Source organism: Dendrobates tinctorius, unplaced genomic scaffold (genome assembly GCF_039654945.1).
Source record: "Dendrobates tinctorius isolate UK_male_01 unplaced genomic scaffold, ASM3965494v1 ptg000060l, whole genome shotgun sequence".
Taxonomy (NCBI): Eukaryota; Metazoa; Chordata; class Amphibia; order Anura; family Dendrobatidae; genus Dendrobates; species Dendrobates tinctorius.
The window spans coordinates 6,398,405-6,422,081 of NW_027361728.1; the positions used below are offsets into that span (position 1 = coordinate 6,398,405).

Genomic DNA, 23,677 nt, shown 5'->3' on the forward strand with positions numbered 1-23,677 from the left:
AAACATATATTGCCAGTGAGACAAGATGAGGCACAAACACAGGCTGAAAATAGAGTAAGCAAATGATGGGGCCCAAACTGTCTAGATAGCACAGGTCAGAAAAAATACTGTCTGCAATTGCGCAAAAACCCTAAAAAATCCAACACGTCTGATATGCAAAAATACTGAGGCCACACAGCCTCTCCCCCACTAGATCAGCATTCTGGTGTGAACTGGAAGCAAATCCAAAGACACTGCTATAACAGGGGATTAGCAATACTGAACAGACTGACATAAGCTGTGGCATATGGAGCGGGGTCCAGCACCAGTCCCAGCAGGGAACTATGCTGAACCCACACAGCAAAGCAGAAAGCAGAGAAAGTCAAAACTGGATGAAATGCAAAAAGATTCCAGCAAACAAATAACTCTGAACGATGCAGGACCAAGCAGGGGACAAGCGGACTTCAAGATGCATAGGAAGAAAAACAAATCACCAGCAGCAACTGAGGGAAGCTTGCTCACCTAAATCTTCCCTGTCTGTAACACCTGACTTCCACTCATCGTCTTCAGGTGATGGACTTCTGTCAACCCGACCAGCTCCACTACCCGCAGTCACCACCAGAGGGAGCCCAATCTCCGAAGTCAGGTTAAGAGTGCTCACAACAGGACCCATAATGTTTCATTGGCCCATGCTTATATAATTTTTGTATTGGGGCATAAAAGGGGCATCATGATTGCATTAGACAACAAATGTTGAAATTATAGTATAGAGACACAAAGGGTTTTTTGCAAAGGGGAAACAACTTCTTCATGGGGGCATAAATGGGGTATTACTATTTGGAGGCATAGAGGGGACTATAAATGTTAGGAACGGCGGAACGCACTAAATAAAAAAACTAATAAAGTGCGTTCGCCACTCGGGGTCCACTGTGCAGTAGGTGATATAACCGCTGCTAAGTGGTGGCAGGAGCAATATGGCGGAGGTGTGCACGGGGTTAAACTTCACCCAGGTGCGCAGAGCAATCTCTGTTGAGTCACAGAGATGCCAAACACAAGACAAATACAATAGGGCTGAGCCTGTTAAAGTCACAGTGCTCAGAATAGTTGCACACACGGTATCAGGTCATAGGAGCAGAGCCAAGGACAGCGGGACTGCGTCCCTCTAGACCTACCGTGTCTGCGACGTAGCAACTGCGGACGCCAAGGGGTGCTGCTACTGCAGCGCGGCATGGGACACTGCCGCTACACGACAATGTAGTACGCAAGCACAATGTCGAACGCTAGCAACTGTGGATGATGAAGCAGAGGCGCGCAGGCGCTGGTACTAAACTCAATCCCTAATCACAAACGTAATATCAGAGGTAGGGGTTTCAAATGAGTCATTCACCAGAATCATGCATCCATCCTCATTCACACAGCAGCAAGTATGACTATACTAGCGCTTGGCGGAACAGCCATGCGCGCCTTTTATAGCAGCCGGGACCTTCTGGAAGCCTCCAGATCTCCGAGCTGGACCAATGAGATCTGAAGCAGGACCTGAGCACATGACTCCCGATCTCCAATGGGAGATCGTCTCATGAGCATGCTCAGAAGATGGACAGAAGGACTTAGCCTCTGGAGAGATTTGCTGCAAGGCAATCTCCTCTGCAATCTCCTCTGCAGTAGAAAAACAGCAGGAGACTGCAGAATGTGAGGGTCTGGATTCCTGCAGAGCCAACGCAGGAATCTGACGCCTAACAATAACTGTGTGGATGTAGAAAGGGACCTGTTAGTTGTGAAGTGCACAAATCTAAAATATCTGTGTTACATTCTGCAGAAGATATGGATGAAAGAAGTCTTCATTGTGCTTTGGGCTGGATGGAGAACATGGGAAATATATTTATTTGACCACAGGAAGGGTCACTGGTGAGTCACTGGATTTATCTGTACATAATTTACATACATGTTGTACATCGCACCTGTATACAATTGGTATCTATCACTATATAGCTAGAAGGTCAGATGACTGTTTAAACTAGGGATTGGGGGAGGGTATTCATTTTATAAGAGGGGAAGATGGTGCAGATAGTGACCTGGGCACAAATAAGGAAATTGGGGGTGGCGTGGGGGGTGGGGTTAGAACAGCTAAGATTTTAGGGAAGAATAGAGGTACAGAGAGATACATAAAGTGCATGTATACTAATGCCAGAAGCTTCACCAACAAAATGGAGGAATTAGAATTAACTTTGTTGGAACATAAAACACCTATGCAGAGCAAAAAGAAGTCCTCCAAAAATAGTAATGTCTAAAAAATATATTTTATAGAAACATACACTTAAAAATATTAAAAGTAAGTGTTTTGGAGATGTATACAGACCATACAGAAAAAAGCTAGCAAAACACTGGGCTCAAAAAATGAATGAATAGTATCAAAAGAGTAATTATATTGCATCCATAATTATAAGCAATCTGCAACTACCTGCATAATGAATTTGTTGGAACATAATTATGACATGGTGGGGATATCTGAGACATGGCTGGATGAGAGACATGACTGGGTTGTTACTTACAGGGCTATATTCTGTTCAGAAATGACAGTACAAATAAGCGAGGGGTGGGTGGGTGTGTTTAAATGTAAAATCGTCCTTAAAACCCATCCTGCATGATAATATATGTAAATCTAATGAAAATGTAGAGTCCCTGTGGGTGGAGATAAGGGGAAGGGAAAAATAATAAATTATTGAAAGGGGTTTGTTGTAAGTCTCCAAAAATAATGGAAGCAATGAAGAATATCCTCGTAAAGCAAATATATGAAGCAGTGACTCAAGGAGAAGTCATGATTATGGGGGACTAAAACTACCCCGAAATACACTGGGGAACTGAAACCTGCAGTTCCAGCAAAGGTAATATGTTTTTCTTTGTAATAAAACATTTTATAGTCTAAAATAAAAAAGGGTCCTTGTATCAGTCAACAATGAACATTTTCTAATCCTACATGAATCCTACATTCATCACTAGTGTTGAGCATTCCGATACTGCAAATATTGGGTATCGGACGATAATCGCGGTATCGGAATTCTGATACTGAGTTCCGATACTTTTTGCATATAGTATTCCAGAATCGGAAGTTCCCATAATGCTATGAGCCAGTTTGATTCGATTCAGCCAATGAGGAATCCTAAGAAGTGTGGGCACATCCTGTTAGGCATGTAGGCATGTTAACTAATGGCATGGCTGTGATTGGCTGCTGAAATGATGTCATGATGCATTATAAAAGCCGCCGCCGCAATTTTGGGTTCACTCTGCTGTGAATTCAGTTAGGGACAGGACACTGCTGCTGTTCAGACTCTGAGGGACAGTTAGAGATAGTGATTTTCTATATAGTGCTTTACCCAGGCTACTTTATCAACCGCTGTAGCTTTCTTTTGCCTTGCAGCGCTGTACACAGCTGTCTGCAAGGTCTGTGTGTGTGAGTGCAGCTCACGCTGTAGTGTTCTGCAGCCACCTCTGGTTGTAGTCCACTCAGCGTGCGTCACTGCCTCATACATAGTCCTTTTTTTGTTTTATTGCTGCTCATTTTTCCTGATTTCTCCTATTATTGTGCTTCCATCCATATCCATCTACATTGGTTGCAAACACTATATAGGAGTAGACAGCGGAGCCTTTCTGCAGCCTTTCAGTGCTAGTGCACAGTTCTCTGCTCTGTTCATGGCTGTCTGTGAGGTCTCTGTGTGTGAGTGCAGCTCACGCTGTAGTGTGTTCTGCAGACACCTCTGGTTGCAGTCCGCCAGCGTGCGTCACTGCCTCATACATTGTCCTTTTTTTCTGTAGTGCTGCTTATTTTTCCTGAATTTCTCCTATTAGTGTGCTTCCATCCGTATCCAGCTAGATTGGTTGCAAACACTATATAGGAGTAGATAGAGGAGCCTTTCTGCTGGCTTGTGCCCTGCAGCCCCAGCCAGATTAGTATTAGCCTATTTTTTGTAGCCTCATCTATTGCATTGTTGGTTACCTTCCTGCATTGTAATAGCTACAAAAAGTTTGTGATACTATCGCTTTTACATCTTTGGTTACATCCTTTTTTTTGTGAAAAAAAACACGTAAAAAAAGTTCACCAAACACTCCACTTTACAGTTGTGTAGGCCACATTAACTCATATTAAAGTGTAGTCCACACTCTATAAAATTAGTGTTTCTTATACCTGTTAGCAGCTGTTCAGGAATAAGCACACTAAGCCCTTAGTACTTTTCTGCCTATCTTTATCAGTCTACCAAGCTGAAGAAGGCAGGGAGTAAGGCACGTGGTCGTGGGCGTGGAGTTTCAGCAGGGAGAGGAAGTGGGGATTCTGTGCCTGCTGCGGGCACCAGTGACTCAGCATCCCCCAGTTTTCCCAGGGAACAGTCCTTTATGCGCAATTTTGTAGGAGCTTGCCGTACCCCACTGCTGCGGGAGGAACAAATTGAAGTGTTGGACATTATTTTTGTAGGGTTTTTTGCAGGTTGCAGACAGTGTCTTTCCTTTCCTTTCTAGTTAGTTTGGGCCCCATCATTTGCTCAGTCTATTTTCCTGCCTGTGTTTGTGCTTTCATCTTGTTTCACCATCAATACTTGTGTGGGGGCTATCTATTCCTTTGGGGTCTGCTCTGGGGCAGTTAGTTTTCCCCTTTTCATGCTTCAGGCTTATTTAGTCCTCTGGCTGTGACGAAGCGTCTAGGAACATCGTAGGTACACTCCACGGCTGCTGCTAGTTGTGTGGTAGGATCAGGGATCTGCAATCTGCATAGCTACCAACCTCTCTGGTTTTCTGTGACTTAGCTTGTTTTGCTTTTTTTCTCCTCGGTGACCCATTCATAACAGGCCTCAGCCTACACCCTGATAGACCCTGGGCTCCAACACTGCCAGTTGCTGCTCAGAAGTGCCGTCTGCACAGAGTAAAACACTAGCTCCTGTGTTAATGGGGTTCAGTAACACCAGCTACTCCCCTGCTGTATGTCCGGCAATATCTCCTGCTCCCTCCACATTCACACAACATCAGATATTAAACTTGCTCCAATTAGGCCTCAGCCCACACCCTGATTGACCCTGGGCTCCAACACTGCCAGTTGCTGCTCTGAAGTGCCGTCTGCACAGAGAAAAACACTAGCTCCTGTGTTAGTGGGGTTCAGTTATGTCAGCTGCTCCCCTGCTGTGTGTCAGGCAGTATCTCCTGCTCCCTCGACATTCACACAACATCAGATATTAAACTTGCTCCAATTAGGCCTCAGCCCACACCCTGATTGACCCTGGGCTCCAACAATGCCCATTGCTGCTCAGAAGTGCCATTCGCACAGAGAAAAACACTAGCTCCTGTGTTAGTGTGGGTTCAGTAATGTCAGCTGATCCCCTGCTGTGTGTCCAGCAATTTCTCCTTCTCTGTCCACACTCACACAACTACAGATTTTAAACTTGCTCCAAATAGGCCTCTGCCTCCACTCTGTTTGTACTATTGACCCTGGGCTCCAACAACGCCAGTTGCTGCTCAGAAGTGCCGTCTGCACAGTCAACATATGCTCCAGTGTTATTGGGGTTCAGTAATGTCAGCTGATCCCCTGCTGTGTGTCCGTCAATTTCACCTGCTCTGTCCACACTCACACAAATACAGATTTTAAACTTGCTCCAAATAGGCCCCTGCCTCCACTCTGTTTGTACTATAGACCCTGGGCTCCAACAATGCCAGTTGCTGCTCAGAAGTGCCGTCTGCACAGTCAACATATGCTCCAGTGTTATTGGGGTTCAGTAATGTCAGCTGATCCCCAGCTGTGTGTCCAGCAATTTCTCCTGCTCTGTCCACACTCACACAACTACAGATTTTAAACTTGCTCCAATTAGGCCTCTGTCTTCACTCTGTTTGTAGTTTTTACCTTGGGATTCAGCACCGCCAGCTGGTTCCCAGCAGTGTCTTTGGCACGGGTACTCCCTCCTGCCCGGCCTGGTTCCAGCACGCCGGCTGTTTCCAGGTAGTGTCAACGTCACTTTGCCACCAATACGTTGTCCTGTTATGTTGCGGTCGGGTTAGCCGACTCTATGGTGTCTGCAGTTTAGGTGCTTCCTATGTGGGATGCGGGATCTGGCAATAAAGGCTGGCTCCGTAGTGCCAATAGGACAAGCACCCCCTGTAGGACTGTGGGTTTCGGTAACTGCGGCCAGCTCGCGGCCTTGCAACTTTGTTTTTCATGGGTACCTTCTGCTACCCATCCGGGTTCCAGCACCATCAGCTGCTTCTCGGCAGTGCCTTTGGCTTAGGTGCCTCCTTGTCGGTATCCGAGTTCCAGCAACGTCTGCTGGTCCTTGGTAGTGCTTTCTGGCACAGGTTCCTCCTGCTTAGTAACCGGGTTCCAGTACCATCAGCTGGTCCTCGGTAGTGCCATTGGCTCTTGTTCCTTCTGCTGCCCCTCTGGGTTCCATCACCGTGAGCTGGTCCTCGGTAGTTCCATTGACTCTTGTAGCTTCTGCTACCCATCCGGGTTCCAGTACCATCAGCTGGTTCTCGGCAGTGCCTTTGGCTTAGGCGCCTCCTTCTTGGTATCTGAGTTCCAGCAATGTCTGCTGGTCCTTGGTAGTGCTTTCTGGCACAGGTACCTCCTGCTTAGTAACTGGGTTCCAGTACCATCAGCTGGTCCTCGGTAGTGCCATTGGCTCTTGTTCCTTCTGCTGCACCCCTGGGTTCCATCACTGTGAGCTGGTCCTCGGTAGTTCCATTGACTCTTGTAGCTTCTGCTACCCATCCGGGTTCCAGCACCGTCAGCTGGTTCTCGGCAGTGTCTTTGGCATGGGTACTCCCTCCTGCTGAGCTTGGTTCCAGCACGCCAGCTGTTTCCGGGTAGTGTCAACGTCACTTTGCCACCAATACGTTGTCCTGTCGTGTTGCGGTCAGGATAGCCGACTCTAAGGTGCCTGCAGTTTAGGTGCTTCCTATGTGGGCTGCAGGATCTGGCAATAAAGGCTGATCCCGTAGAGCCAATAGGACAAGCACCCCCTGTTTGACTGTGGGTTTCGGTAACTGCGGCCGGCTCGCGGCCTTGCAACTTTGTTTTTCATGGGTACCTTCTGCTACCCATCCGGGTTCCAGTACCGTCAGCTGGTCCTCGGTAGTGCCATTGGCTCTTGTTCCTTCTGCTGCCCCTCCAGGTTCCAGCACCGTCAGCTGGTCCTCTGTAGTTCCATTGGCTCTTGTAGCTTCTGCTACCCATCCGGGTTCCAGCACCGTCAGCTGGTTCTCGGCAGTGCCTTTGGTTTAGGTGCCTCCTTCTCGGTATCTGAGTTCCAGCAATGTCTGCTGGTCCTTGGTAGTGCTTTCTGGCACAGGTACCTTCTGCTTAGTAACCGGGTTCCAGTAACATCAGCTGGTCCTCAGTAGTTCCATTGACTCTTGTAGCTTCTGCTACCCATCCGGGTTCCAGCACCGTCAGCTGGTTCTCGGCAGTGTCTTTGGCCCGGGTACTCCCTCCTGCCCAGCCTGGTTCCAGCACGCCAGCTGTTTCTGGGTAGTGTCAACGTCACTTTGCCACCAATACGTTGTCCTGTCATGTTGCGGTCGGGTTAGCCGACTCTATGGTGCCTGCAGTTTAGGTGCTTCCTATGTGGGCTGCGGGATCTGGCAATAAAAGCTGGTTCCGTAGTGCCAATAGGACAAGCACCCCCTGTAGGACTGTGGGTTTCGGTAAATGCGGCTGGCTCGCGGCCTTGCAACTTTGTTTTTCATAGGTACCTTCTGCTACCCATCCGGGTTCCAGTACCGTCAGCTGGTTCTCAGCAGTGCCTTTGGCTTAGGTGCCTCCTTCTCGGTATCCGAGTTCCAGCATCGCCTGCTGGTCCTTGATAGTGCTTTATGGCACAGGTACCTCCTGCTTAGTAACCGGGTTCCAGTAACATCAGCTGGTCCTCGGTAATGCCATTGGCTCCTGTTCCTTCTGCTGCCCCTCCGGGTTCCAGCACCGTCAGCTGGTCCTTGGTAGTGCTTTCTGGCACAGGTACCTCCTGCTTAGTAACCGGGTTCCAGTAACATCAGCTGGTCCTCGGTAGTGCCAATGGCTCTTGTTCCTTCTTCTGCCCCTCCGGGTTCCAGCACCGTCAGCTGGTCCTCGGTAGTTCCATTGGCTCTTGTAGCTTCTGCTACCCATCCGGGTTCCAGCACCGTCGGTTGGTTCTCGGTAGTGCCTTTGTCTTAGGTGCCTCCTTTTCGGTATCCGAGTTCCAGCAACGTCTCCTGGTCTTTGGTAGTGCTTTCTAGCACAGGTACCTCCTGCTTAGTAACCGGGTTCCAGTAACATCAGCTGGTCCTTGGTAGTACCATTGGCTCTTGTTCCTTCTTCTACCTATCCAGGTTCCAGTACCGTCAGCTGGTTCTCGGCAGTTCCTCAACCTTCTTGTACCTTCTGCTACATTTCCAATTTCAAGTTTTTTTAAATGGTTTTTGGTAATCGCTCTGGATCTCCCTGATGACGACCCTGAAAACGACGACCCTGGAGACCACCCCGAAGAAGACGACGACCCCGAAGACGATGACCCTGAAGACCACCCCGAAGAAGACGACGACCCCAAAGACGGCGACCCTGAAGATGACGATCCTGAAGACCACCCCAAAGAAGACCAAAAACATGACCCTGAAGATGACCAAGAGGACAAAGAACATGAAGACAACCACCAAGATACAGAACAACAAGAGACAGAAGACCAAGAAGCAGAAGAACAAAAAGCAGAAGAACAAAAAGCAGAAGAACATTAAGCATAAGACTAAAAATCAAAGCAAAAGATATTAACTAAATTATAAGCAGAAGAAGACTAAGCAGTGTATGGGGGTGAGTCCGTTCCTCCTCATGGTGCCCCTGGAAAATGCCTGCTGCTGCAGGCCAAATTGAACGCGGACCAATCCTGTTGTAAATCTTTTGTGACAGGCAGAACGGAAGGTGTAATCTTCAAACTTTTATAGATAACAACTACAGGAATGCCTGTCACAAATAAGAATATGATGAAGAAGAAGAATAGGAAGAAGATGAAGAAGTAGAATGTGAAGAAGAATAATAGTTGAATAAGAAGAATATGAAGAATGTAAAAAAAAGAATAATAGGAAGAAGGTGAAGAAGAAGAAGATGAATAAGGTGAAGAAGAAGTTGATGAAAAAGATGCTGCTCCTGCTGAGGATCATGAAGGATAAAGTGTGGGAGAAGTAAAAAAGAAGGTGAAGAGCATGGAAGTAGTGAAACATACATATCTGACAAAAGATAAAAAAGGTTAACATAGTCAATATCTTTGTAATTAGAGTTGAGCGACTTTTGGTTTTTTAGGGTCGCGTTTCGTTTCGTGAAACCCGACTTTTCCAAAAGTCGGGTCGAGCAAGATCGTCCGATTATAGGGAAAAGTCAGGGTCGTCCCGAAACACGAAACCCAATGTAAGTTAATGGGGAATAAAAGTCGGCAGTGAGAGGAGGACAGGAAACACACCTACAGTGCCCATTTGAATGCCAAAAGCATCAATTCTTCTTACTTAAGCTTGTCAACCTTAATTAACTTCATAATACAAGTTACGCACTGAAAAATGGGGGTTATTTGGCTAAAGTTGTGGGGGGGGGAGGGCTGGCTGCAGGTTTTCATGTGCCCTGGGCGAAAGAGCGTCCCTTTAACACATACCACAACTCATACGGCAGAGAAATAGCGGTATAGTACAATCAAAAATACCTCACTTTTTGCATCTCATGACGAGGCCCATCTATTTCTCCATACAGAATCATTGGTCCCATATAATGTTTGAAACAGTATATGATGAGCTCCACATAATGCTACAGTATATGTTGGTCCCCATGGATGAAGCTCCACTGTCTTATGGGCCCAAATAATGCTCCAAACATAATGGGCCCCATTTCTAATGCTCTAGTGTATAATGGGCCCTGTAAATGCTGCTCCAGTGTCTGATGTCCACCTTTGGAATGTTCCAGTGTATGGTGGGCCCCATCTATCATTCTCCAGAGTATAGTGCTCCCCAAAAATTGCTGTCCCAACATTGAAAACAATCAAATAAGTCTCCTCGCTAGGGAATCCCTGTACTAGTCTAGACTCCTCGTCGTCCCCATCTTCCATCTCACTGTACAGTATTTCAACTTTGCAAGTGCTGTGATCCTGGGCAAGCAGGGGGGGCCCACTCGTTGGCGACGGCACTGGCACAGGGCCTCTGATAGTACGGTGGTGTGTCTGATGGCGGGTGGGCCGAACCTGCACTTTCATCTGCAGCTTCCTCTTTGTCACCGTGTAAGATGGAACTGTATATGGGAAGGGTAACCTGAGTTTCATCAGGGTCAGATTCAGGCCGTGTAGCGTGCGAGGGGAATGTAGTGGTCTGGGTCAATGTACCAGCAGATTCATCGAGCAGTGGCTGGGCATCAGTGCACTTGTGTCGCCCCCAGGAGTACGGTCGCCACAGTGGCATTACCTTCTTCCTAGGGAGTGTGATGTCATGCTTGGGAGCAACGAAGGATCTCTCTAGCAGGTTAACTGATTGGGCGGCGTTATTCCCACGAGTCATGACCCTCCAAACAGCGTTCATGAAGGCAAAGTGTTTGTTTTACGTGGGCAGTATGGTTGCAAAGCTGAACCTTAAAGGAATGTCCAGAAGGGCACCACCAGGAGTGGAGCCTACGGTTAAATTCGACTCCACCTGGGAAACCTCAACCATGCCAGCTACAGAACAGATGCACACATTGCAAGCTTAATTCCGTTAACGAACGAGACTCCGTCATGCCCCGCGGTCCGAGTCTGGCTTACTAGAGGGACATGTGAGGCTCTGGCACATGAGATTGGCCAATAACTGGTGTGTCATGCCCTTACATGTCCGTGGCTGCATATGCGCTACACTGAAAAGGCCAGCGTTTGTCGCTTACAGGTGCAGATAACCTGCTGAACAACGTTAGTGATGGGGATCACTGATTACAATTATTACCCGCGAACAATGATTTCCCAGTAAGTGCAGGTCAACCGCAGTTCCGGAATTAGGCCTAACCGTCATTCCTGAAAAAATGAAAAACTTACGTGTGCAAACCACAGGTGCTGTAGCTTGCTTAACAGCTCGCCAGCCGTTCTCACGCCCAGTATGGATTACACGTGATTGCACAAAGGTGAGAAAGGGTACCGTATACCCAGATAACATGTATGGATAGCGTACACATTCAAAATATATGTCTATACATCAGGAGGCAGGCTCAGACGGTGTTAGGCCCAGTATGGATTGCACGTGATTGCACAAAGGTTAGAAAGGGTACCGTATCCCCAGATAACATGTATGGATAGCGTACACATTCAAAATATATGTCTATACATCAGGAGGCAGGCTCAGACGGTGTTAGGCCCAGTATGGATTGCACGTGATTGCACAAAGGTTAGAAAGGGTACCGTATCCCCGGATAACATGTATGGATAGCGTACACATTCAAAATATATGTCTATACAGCAGGAGGCAGGCTCAGACGGTGTTAGGCCCAGTATGGATTGCACGTGATTGCACAAAGGTTAGAAAGGGTACCGTTTCCCCAGATAACATGTATGGATAGCGTACACATTCAAAATATATGTCTATACAGCAGGAGGCAGGCTCAGACGGTGTCAGGCCCAGTATGGATTGCACGTGATTGCACAAAGGTTAGAAAGGGTACCGTATCCCCGGATAACATGTTTGGATAGCGTACATATTCAAAATATATGTCTCAGGAGGCAGGCTCAGACGGTGTTAGGCCCAGTATGGATTGCACGTGATTGCACAAAGGTTAGAAAGGGTACCGTATCCTCAGATAACATGTATGGATAGCGTACACATTCAAAATATATGTCTATACATCAGGAGGCAGGCTCAGACGGTGTCAGGCACAGTATGGATTTGACGGCCCAGATTACACAGCGGAGGAGCAGGGAGAGGTAAAGATTGCAAATGCTGGGGCCCTGCCCAAGCAAAGGGGGCCCACTCGTGGGCGTCGGTACTGGCACTGGGCCCCTCATAGTACAGCGGTGTGTCTGACAGCGGGTGTGCACCACCACCGTCAGTGACACTTGATTGCACTATGAGGGACCCTGTGCCAGTGCCCGCGCCCAAGAGTCGGCCTACCCACCTGTCCAGGGCAACGGCACTCGCACGGTGTCGTGAGCTAGGTGGTGACCCCGGCCATGGGGGGGGAGGCAGCACAGTTAGGGAGTTTTAGAAAGTGGCATATGTTGATGTTGGACATTCAGCTGATGCAAAAGGCGAAATAGGTGAAGTCCCAGGAAGAGGTGGACCAAAGCAAGCCATTTTTCTGTCACCCTATGTGTCATCAGGGGAAGGTGGGACAAAATCCTTGGAAACCCATGCGTGGTTCATTTTAATGAAGGTTAGATCATCCACATTTTGGGTTGACAGACGGGTGCTTTTTTCTGTCAGGATTGATCCAGCTGCACTGAAGACTCTTTCCGATAGCACACTTGCAGCTGGGCAAGCGAGCTCCTGTAAGGCATATTGGGCCAATTCAGGCCAGGTGTCCAGTTTAGCGGCCCAATAGTCAAAGGGGAATGACCTGTGTGGGAGAACATCGATATGGGAGGAAAAGTAGTTTGTAACCATAGTTGACAACTGCTGTCTCCTGTCACTTTCCATCGATGCAGTATTACCAGTTGTGTGAGCGGTATTTGAAAAATCAGTCCACAACATTGTCATGAAACCCCTGTCTCCAAGGCCACTTCTGCTGTGTGCACCACGAACACCTCTGCCAAGCTGCCCCCGGCCTGTACGGCTCGTGTGAGAACCATCACCGCTGCTGTGTGCTGGGAATGCCTCAAGCAACCGATTTACCAGAGTTGCTTGTTTATTAGCCAATATTAGGTCAAGGTTCTCCTGTGGCATGATGTTTTGTAATTTGCCTTTATAGCGTGGATCCAGGATGCTGGCCAACCAGTAGTCGTCATCGTTCATCATTTTGGCAATGCGGGGGTCCCTTTTTAGGATCTGCAAGGCATAATCTGACATGTGGGCCAATGTTCCCGGTGTCAATGATGCACTGCGAGTGCTGGGTGGAGGAGCACTTTCTGGCAAATCCACATCCCTCCAGTCACGCACAAACCCTGTACCAGACCTTGCCACGCCAACATTTTCACTTGCCCCACGAGATGCATCCTCCTCCCCTAAGTAATCATCCCCATCATCATCCTCCTCCTCCTCTTCTTCCTCCACCTCGTCCAGGAGAGGTCCCTGAGCAGACAATGGCTGAATGTCATCAAGGATTCCCTCCTCCTCTTCCTCCTCATCAACATTGGCTGCAGACGCCGGCTCCTTAAGGTGCATCAAAGTTTGCATGAGCAGACGCATAAGTGGGATGCTCATGCTTAGGATGGCGTCGTCTGCGCTTACCAGCCGTGTGCATTCCTCAAAACACTGAAGGACTTTACAGAGGTCTTTCAGCTTCGACCACTGCACACCTGTCAACTCCATGTCTGCTCTCAAAGTGCCTGGCCGTGTATCCTCCCACAAATGCATTATGGCCTGCCTCTGCTCGCACAGCCGCTCCACCATGTGCAGGGTGGAGTTCCACCTTGTTGCAATGTCGATAATGAGGCGGTGGTTGGGAAGGTGGAGCAATCGCTGCAGCTTCTGCATACGAACAAAGTGTACAGGCGACCGGCGGATGTGCGCGCACAGTCTTCGCACCTTCTGGAGCAGGGCTGTTAATTTTTGAGGAAGTACTGCACCACCAGGTTCAAGGTGTGAGCCAAGCAAGGTATGTGGCTGAGATTTGAAAGGGCTATGGCTGCCACAAAATTACGGCCGTTATCACTAACTACCTTGCCTGCCTCAAGATGTACACTGCCCAGCCATTCTGGAGTAGGAGGAGGAGGAGGAGGAGGGTCGAACGCCTACAGCCAACTGTTTCCTATACCGTGGGCTATGCAGCACTGTCCCACCACCGCTGTCCCCTGTGGACCCTGCATCCACCACATTAACCCAGTGCGCAGTAATGGACACGTAACGGCCCTGGCCATGCCGACTGGACCATGCATCAGTTGTGAGATGCACCTTTCCGCTCACTGACTGCTTGAGTGCATGGACAATGCGGTCTTTCACATGATGGTGGAGGGCTGGGATGGCTTTGCGAGAGAAGAAGTGGCGACTGGGTAGGTCATAGCGTGGTACTGCATAGGCCATGAGTTTGCGGAAAGCTGTGCTTTCCACCAACCGAAAGGGCATCATCTCAAACGAGATTAGTTTGGCAATGTGGGCGTTCAAACCCAGTGTACGCGGATGAGAGACTGAGTACTTTCTTGACCTACTCATAGTGTCTGGGAGGGTGAGCTGGACTTGAGAGCTGCATATGGTGGAAGTAGCGGTGGACAGGGCGGACTGAGAGAGGGTTGATGATGGTGATGGAGTTGGTGTTCTTTCTGATGGCCTAGAATCAGTCTTTCATTGATATAACAGTGGGATTCCCTGACTGCTGTGGCCTTGCAACGACACCTCAACATTTGCTGCTGTGCTAACCGGTGGGCTTACAGTGGGGGAAACAATGTAGCGTTGCTGACTACCTTCGTTGTGATCAGTTGCACATGTGACACTTGAGGTTTGGTGTTGTGTCCACGCTTGCAAGTGCATGCTGGTTAAATGTCTAAGCATGCAACTGGTATTCAAATTTTTCAGATTTTTCCCTCGGCTAAAGGTCTTTGCGCACTTCTTACAGATAACCTTGGCCTGATCATGAGGATTTTGTTCAAAAAAGTGCCACACTGCACTCTTCCTACTTTGGCAGACATTTTGCGGCCTAGCACGCTGTGATCTTTTGACCCTCTGGACAAGCTGTCCAGCAACTCTTTTGATGTTTGGAACCTGTCTTTGGAGTGCTCCGGGCCTGCCAGATAACAGCTGTTGCGATGTCGATGTCTGCTGTGGATGCTCCTCATCTGAGCTATTGGAAGCAGCACCCTCTTCCCCCAATGGATGCCAATCTGGGTCAACAACTGGGTCATCCATCACCTCCTCTTCTATGTCATGTGCACCTTCCTCTGTGTCACCGTGTATGGTGGTATAGTGTGCGGGAAGGGGCACCTGAGTCTCATCAGGGTCAGAATCTGGCTCTGTACACTGCGAGGACAATGTAGTGCTCTGAGTGAATGTACCAGCAGAATCATCCATCAGCGGCTGTGCATCAGTGCACTCCATGTCAGATTCATCTTGGCCTGGGTAATTCACCATTTGACTTGATAATCCAGGCATGGTATGTGAAAACAGCTCCATGGAGTAATCAGTAGTATGGCCTGCGTCATCCTTCAATCTTGGTTGGGGTGAAGGACACAAGGAAAGGTGTGGTTCATGAACATGAGCCTCCAATGACAACTCAGTGCTTTTACTTTTTACAACTGAAGAAGAGGAGGCAATAGAGCTGGAGGCTGAGTCAGCAATGTAAGACAAAACTTTTTCCTGATGCTTTGGCTTTAAAAGCGGTTTGCCAACTCCTAGAAAACTAAGCGTTCGAGGCCTTATGTAGCCAGACGATGACGCAGGCTCAACACCTTCTGCATTCCGTCCTATTTTGCTCTTGCCACTACCATCAGATCCACCACCAACACCATCAATACCAGCTGCCAACCCCCGCCCAATTCCACGGCCTCTTCCACCAGCCTTCCTCATTTTTGGTAGAAATGTAGACAAAATCCAACAAACTATATAGTAATGTAAAACAAGGTACAAGGTGTCTATAGGACAGGGGAGATTTTGAATTTCTGCAGACACTTGTGGACACTGGACACTTTTGGATTGTGTGAGGCCCACTGATATCTGAGCGCTATGTGACAGGCTCGATGGCACAGCTGTGACCAAAGTGACTAGAGGATAAGGGAGATTTTGAATCTCTGCACACAGTTTTGGACACTGGACACTTTTGGATTGTGTGAGGCCCAATGAATATCTGAGCGCTATGTGACAGGCTCAATGGCACAGCTGTGACCAAAGTGACTAGAGGATAAGGGAGATTTTGAATCTCTGCACACACTTTTGGACACTGGACACTTTTGGATTGTGTGAGGCCCAATGAATATCTGAGCGCTATGTGACAGGCTCGATGGCACAGCTGTGACCAAAGTGACTAGAGGATAAGGGAGATTTTGAATCTCTGCACACACTTTTGGACACTGGACACTTTTGGATTGTGTGAGGCCCAATGAATATCTGAGCGCTATGTGACAGGCTCGATGGCACAGCTGTGACCAAAGTGACTAGAGGATAAGGGAGATTTTGAATCTCTGCACACACTTTTGGACACTGGACACTTTTGGATTGTGTGAGGCCCAATGAATATCTGAGCGCTATGTGACAGGCTCGATGGCACAGCTGTGACCAAAGTGACTAGAGGATAAGAGAGATTTTGAATCTCTGCACACACTTTTAGACACTGGACACTTTTGGATTGTGTGAGGCCCAATGAATATCTGAGCGCTATGTGATAGGCTCGATGGCACAGCTGTGACCAAAGTGACTAGAGGATAAGGGAGATTTTGAATCTCTGCACACACTTTTGGACACTGGACACTTTTGGATTGTGTGAGGCCCAATGAATATCTGAGCGCTATGTGACAGGCTCGATGGCACAGCTGTGACCAAAGTGACTAGAGGATAAGGGAGATTTTGAATCTCTGCACACACTTTTGGACACTGGACACTTTTGGATTGTGTGAGGCCCATTGAATATCTGAGCGCTATGTGACAGGCTCGATGGCACAGCTGTGACCAAAGTGACTAGAGGATAAGGGAGATTTTGAATCTTTGCACACACTTTTGGACACTGGACACTTTTAGTTTGTGTGAGGCCCACTGATATCTGAGCGCTATGTGACAGGCTCGATGGCACAGCTGTGACCAAAGTGACTAGAGGATAAGGGAGATTTTTAATCTCTGCACACACTTTTAGACACTGGACACTTTTGGATTGTGTGAGGCCCAATGAATATCTGAGCGCTATGTGATAGGCTCGATGGCACAGCTGTGACCAAAGTGACTAGAGGATAAGGGAGATTTTGAATCTCTGCACACACTTTTGGACACTGGACACTTTTGGATTGTGTGAGGCCCACTGATATCTGAGCGCTATGTGACAGGCTCGATGGCACAGCTGTGACCAAAGTGACTAGAGGATAAGGGAGATTTTGAATCTCTGCACACACTTTTGGACACTGGACACTTTTGGATTGTGTGAGGCCCAATGAATATCTGAGCGCTATGTGACAGGCTCGATGGCACAGCTGTGACCAAAGTGACTAGAGGATAAGGGAGATTTTGAATCTCTGCACACACTTTTGGACACTGGACACTTTTGGATTGTGTGAGGCCCAATGAATATCTGAGCGCTATGTGACAGGCTCGATGGCACAGCTGTGACCAAAGTGACTAGAGGATAAGGGAGATTTTGAATCTCTGCACACACTTTTGGACACTGGACACTTTTGGATTGTGTGAGGCCCACTGATATTTGAGCGCTATGTGACAGGCTCGATGGCACAGCTGTGACCAAAGTGACTAGAGGATAAGGGAGATTTTGAATCTCTGCACACACTTTTGGACACTGGACACTTTTGGATTGTGTGAGGCCCAATGAATATCTGAGCGCTATGTGACAGGCTCGATGGCACAGCTGTGACCAAAGTGACTAGAGGATAAGGGAGATTTTGAATCTCTGCACACACTTTTGGACACTGGACACTTTTGGATTGTGTGAGGCCCATTGAATATCTGAGCGCTATGTGACAGGCTCGATGGCACAGCTGTGACCAAAGTGACTAGAGGATAAGGGAGATTTTGAATCTCTGCACACACTTTTGGACACTGGACACTTTTGGATTGTGTGAGGCCCACTGATATCTGAGTGCTATGTGACAGGCTCGATGGCACAGCTGTGACCAAAGTGACTAGAGGATAAGGGAGATTTTGAATCTTTGCACACACTTTTGGACACTGGACACTTTTGGATTGTGTGAGGCCCAATGAATATCTGAGCGCTATGTGACAGGCTCGATGGCACAGCTGTGACCAAAGTGACTAGAGGATAAGGGAGATTTTGAATCTCTGCACACACTTTTGGACACTGGACACTTTTGGATTGTGTGAGGCCCAATGAATATCTGAGCGCTATGTGACAGGCTCGATGGCACAGCTGTGCCCAAAGTGACTAGAGGATAAGGGAGATTTTGAATCTCTGCACACACTTTTGGGCACTGGACACTTTTGGATTGTGTGAGGCCCAATGAATATCTGAGCGCTATGTGACAGGCTCGATGGCACAGCTGTGACCAAAGTGACTAGAGGATAAGGGAGATTTTGAATCTCTTCACACACTTTTGGACACTGGACACTTTTGGATTGTGTGAGGCCCAATGAATATCTGAGCGCTATGTGACAGGCTCGATGGCACAGCTGTGACCAAAGTGACTAGAGGATAAGGGAGATTTTGAATCTCTGCACACACTTTTGGACACTGGACACTTTTGGATTGTGTGAGGCCCACTGATATCTGAGCGCTATGTGACAGGCTCGATGGCACAGCTGTGACCAAAGTGACTAGAGGATAAGGGAGATTTTGAATCTTTGCACACACTTTTGGACATTGGACACTTTTGGATTGTGTGAGGCCCAATGAATATCTGAGCGCTATGTGACAGGCTCGATGGCACAGCTGTGACCAAAGTGACTAGAGGATAAGGGAGATTTTGAATCTCTGCACACACTTTTGGACACTGGACACTTTTGGATTGTGTGAGGCCCAATGAATATCTGAGCGCTATGTGACAGGCTCGATGGCACAGCTGTGACCAAAGTGACTAGAGGATAAGGGAGATTTTGAATCTCTGCACACACTTTTGGACACTGGACACTTTTGGATTGTGTGAGGCCCAATGAATATCTGAGCGCTATGTGACAGGCTCGATGGCACAGCTGTGACCAAAGTGACTAGAGGATAAGGGAGATTTTGAATCTCTGCACACACTTTTGGACACTGGACACTTTTGGATTGTGTGAGGCCCACTGATATCTGAGCGCTATGTGACAGGCTCGATGGCACAGCTGTGACCAAAGTGACTAGAGGATAAGGGAGATTTTGAATCTCTGCACACACTTTTGAACACTGGACACTTTTGGATTGTGTGAGGCCCAATGAATATCTGAGCGCTATGTCACAGGCTCGATGGCACAGCTGTGACCAAAGTGACTAGAGGATAAGGGAGATTTTGAATCTCTGCACACACTTTTGGACACTGGACACTTTTGGATTGTGTGAGGCCCACTGATATCTGAGCGCTATGTCACAGGCTCGATGGCACAGCTGTGACAAAAGTGACTAGAGGATAAGGGAGATTGGATTGCTTTTAAAAAAGCAGTTTGCGGAGCAGTGGGTAAACAGCAATGCAGGAATGTCAGGAAGCCTTAGAAGGCAGCCCAACAACCAACACCACTGATACACCACTATATAGCCTCCCCTTGCACTGCACACACAGTGACTGGTGTGTTGTGCAGGCCAAATCGCTAGCAGCAGAAGCAGTTTTTTTGTCTTCTGCCTAACGCTCTCCCTACAGAATCAGCAACCTCTCTCTATACTGAGATCGGCAGAAGTAAGATGGCGGTCGGCATGCACGCCCTTTTATACCCCCTGTGACGCCCACCAAAGCAAGCCAATCACTTGCATGCCCTTCTGAAAGATGGTGGTGACCCCTGCCTATGTCATCACGTTGCCCACAGTGTCCGTGGATCCTGATTGGCTGAAAAAGAGCGCAAAACAAACTTTTGAAATGCGACTTTGGCGCGTAAGTCACCGACCTCGTGGCCGACCTCATCCTAGGGTCGGGTTTCGTTTCATGAAACCCGACTTTGCCAAAAGTCGGCGACTTTTGAATTTTTTTCGACCCGTTTCGCTCAACTCTATTTGTAACTCCGAACGTCTTAAAAATAAAATTTATTCCTGCTATTCCATTTGATTGGGCTAAACCTCTATGCCTTTAATATCTCCTCCCCCAATACATTCTACATTATTCTTAGTTGTTTTCCTTCATGTAGAATTAACCTACAAGGAAAGAAAGGGTTTATTTTAATTCCGATATTTCTGTCCCATTGACTTGCATTGGTTTCCGGTATCGGAATCGGCGATATCCGATACTTTTTGGGTAACGGTCCGATACTTTTTGGGTAACGGTCCGATCCAATCTGATCCAATATTTCCCGATATCGGAAGGTATCGCTCAACACTATTCATGACGCATTCTCATTGACGCTTGTACATGTGCAGAAATAGAAAGGGGCATCCCTACTTCACCATTAGAATATCTTAATATATGGCAGATTTGTTGCAAAATATATTCTGCAAATAAAAATGTATTCCTCGCTAGAGTTGAGCGAAACAGGTCGGTCAACTTAATAAGTCGCCAACTTTCACTAAAGTCGGGTTTCGCCGATCGAAACCCGACCATAGCGTGAGGTCGGCCATGAGGTTGCGGACCCGCGCGCCAAAGTCGCGTTTCTCATAATGCTTCCAGCGCCTTTTCTCAGCCAATCATCAAGGACGCACACTGTGGGCAACACGATGACATGGGCAGCGGCCACCACCATCTTAGATAAGGGCATTCGTGTGATTGGCTTGCTGTCATGATCCATGCTGGATCATGACTGATATAAAGCACAGGTAACCTTTCTTTTTACCTAAGCTGTGCTTAAGGTGTTTTTGCCCCCGGTGGCCATTAGGACTATTGCACTGTGGTGTCGTTTGTTCTAAGTTTCTAAGTTTGCCCTGGTGGTGGTGAGCGTCATTGCACTCTAGTTTCTTTAGTTAAGTGCTCATGATTATTATGCAGGTGTGATTGCTGGCTCTGTTATAAGAGAGTCACAGGTGTTGCAATCAGGGTTGGTGATAGTGTTCATTTCAACCATCCTTGGTGGAGGAAGGAGCTGGAGAGCAGCTCTGACTGAGCCTGGTGTGAAAGGAGTCACAGGGGATTTCCTTAGCTCTGACAGAGCTTGGTGGCAACGATTCAGGAGGAGAGCTGCATGCTGCTGGTGGACTGTTGCCAGGAGCAAGTGCAACAGAGTAAAGCTAAGTGGTGTTTCCCTGTTTGTGTTTTTTCCTTAGTATGTATTAGTGCAGCGGTGGGGCCAGTGCCTGCGCCACCCAGCTCCCAAGCAAGGGATTGGTGTAGGGTGTGCTAGGGCGACAGGTTCGTGATGGGCACCTGGTGCGGAACTGGCATAGGGAATGTTAGGAGCGTTAGGGACACTGACTCAGGGGAGTGCAGGAGGTCTCCACGTCCCCTTTCGCTATCGCAGGGCCCACCGTTGTATCCGTTTCCCTACCCCTTGTCTTGCTGTTTTAGTTACTGGCCTGCGAGCCGTGTCACACAGGACAGTATCACATGCCATGTCCTGTTGTTTTAGTTACCGGCCTGCGAGCCATGTCACACAGGACGGGTCCGCGTGACACTTGCTTTGTGTGGCATCACAGTGGCTATAAAAGCTCTGAACGCTGACCGCCATCTTACTTCTGCCGATCTTAGCATAGGGAGCGGTTGCTGCCGCTGATTCTCAATAGGGAGAGTGTTAGGCAACAAAGAAAAAAATACTGTGCTTCTTCTGATAGCGATTTCAAGTGTGCAGTGACAGGGGAGGATTTTTGTGTGTGCAGCAGCGCTGGTGGTTATTAGGCTGCCTTATAAGGCTACCTGATAGCTACATTGCTGTGTGCACACTACTGTGCAGACTGCTTTTTTCAAAGCAAAAAACTTTTATTCTGATTTTCTGCACAGTTACAGAGCGTTCATTTTTTCACACACCGTATAGAGGTGTATGCTCCTCACACACTACCGTGTACCGGCTGGTATCACGGACAAATACATGCTATCTGTGTGTGACTCCATAAAAAGATAGACGGAGATTTTCATTTTTCCATACATACACCGTATAGAGCTGTACACTCCTCACACACTGTCTGCTTATCAAACAGTATTGTCTATCTGCTGTTTGTATTGCGGTCAAATCTATACAGAGACAGCATATGTGTGTGTGAGACTCCATAAATACATATACGGAAATTTCAATTTTTCCATACACCATATAGAGCTGTCCGCTTGTCAAACAGTATCCTATATCTGCTGTTTGATTATGGTCAAATCTATACAGAGACAGCATGTGTGTGTGACTCCGTTAAAAAATAGACGGAGATTTAAAATTTTCCATACATACACCGTAAAGAGCTGTCCTTTTGTTAAACAGTATCCTATATCTGCTGTTTGATAACGGTCAAATCTATACAGAGACAGCGTCTGTGTATGACTATGGAAAAAAATAAATGTAGATTTTCATTTTTCCATACATACACCATATAGAGCTGTACCCTCCTCACACACTACCGTGTACCGACTGGTATCACGGGCAAATACATGCTATCTGGGTGTGACTCCGAAACAAAATAGACGGAGACAGTACCGTTTATCTGCTGGTTGGAACACGGTCAAATACATACTGGGAGAGCATCTGTGACTAAGGAAATATATACGGAGATTTAAATTTTTACCTACACCTTATACAGCTGTACGCTCCTCATACAGTACCATATATCTGCTGGTGTTTTGCTACATTTTCACAAACATGAGTAAGTATGGTGGAAGAGGCCGTGAACGTGGGTGGGGGGGCAGCTATTACTGATGGTGGTGGTGGTGCATCTGCTGGTTATGCCAAAAGCACGATAGCAGCTAAGGCAGGAGGTGTTGAGCCTGCGTCATCATCTGGCACAAGAAGGCCTGTAAGGTTCCCTTTTCTGGGAGTAGGAAAACCACTTTTAAAGCCGGAGCATCAGGAACTGGTTTTGGCGTACATTGCCGAAACAGCCACCAGCTCTACTGCCTCCTCTTCTGAACTTTCAAAACCTGCAAGCACTGAGTCATCAGTGCAGGGTTCTGGTCAGGAAAAACACCTTTTCTTGTGTCCTTCACCCCCACGAAAAGTGAAGGATGCGGCAGCCCACACTTCAGATTACTTTATGGAGCTCTTTTCACATACCATGCCTGAGTTCATTCTAAATGGGGCACATTATATTATGGAGCATTATTTGGGCCCATAAGACACTGGAGCTTCATCCATGGGGCACATCATATACTGGAGCATTCTAAATGGGGCATATTATATATGGAGCATTATTTGGGCCCATAAGACACTGGAGCATCATCCATGGGGCCCATCATATACTGGAGCATTCTAAATGGGGCAGATTATATATGGAGCTATGGAGCATTATTTATGTTTACTGTCCTCCACTGTAATCCAAAATATTATCTTACTTACTATACTCTAAATCAAAATAATAATAGAATGAAAAAACAAACAATAAACACTAACACTTGATACTTGACACTTTAGCGAAACCGAAGTCCTCCTAAAGAGGGCTAATACACCTGTTAGGTTCACTTCCAATTTGTGGTTAGTGTTCGTGAGATAGGTCCGATATACATCTTACGGTTATGTTAATAGAAGATAAACCAGTATAATATGGTAAAAAAGAGAGAAAAGAAAAAAAATTTGAATCATAGAATATAGCATAAATCATGGCTAGCCGACATCAAAATAGACATCAGTAATTTTCCCTGCTTTTGCTTTCTTTATTTAGAGCTAGCTGAGGAAGCCAGCGTTGCCCGGGCATAGTAACTGACTGTGGTTA

General features: G+C 47.5%; 1 long non-coding RNA gene across 1 annotated transcript in view; it reads right to left on the minus strand.

Moving 5' to 3' along the window:
- The window catches only part of LOC141092480 (uncharacterized), a 125,254-nt gene that overhangs the window by 63,054 nt on the left and 38,523 nt on the right, over positions 1–23,677 (minus strand). The gene's annotated exons all lie outside the window — the stretch shown is intronic.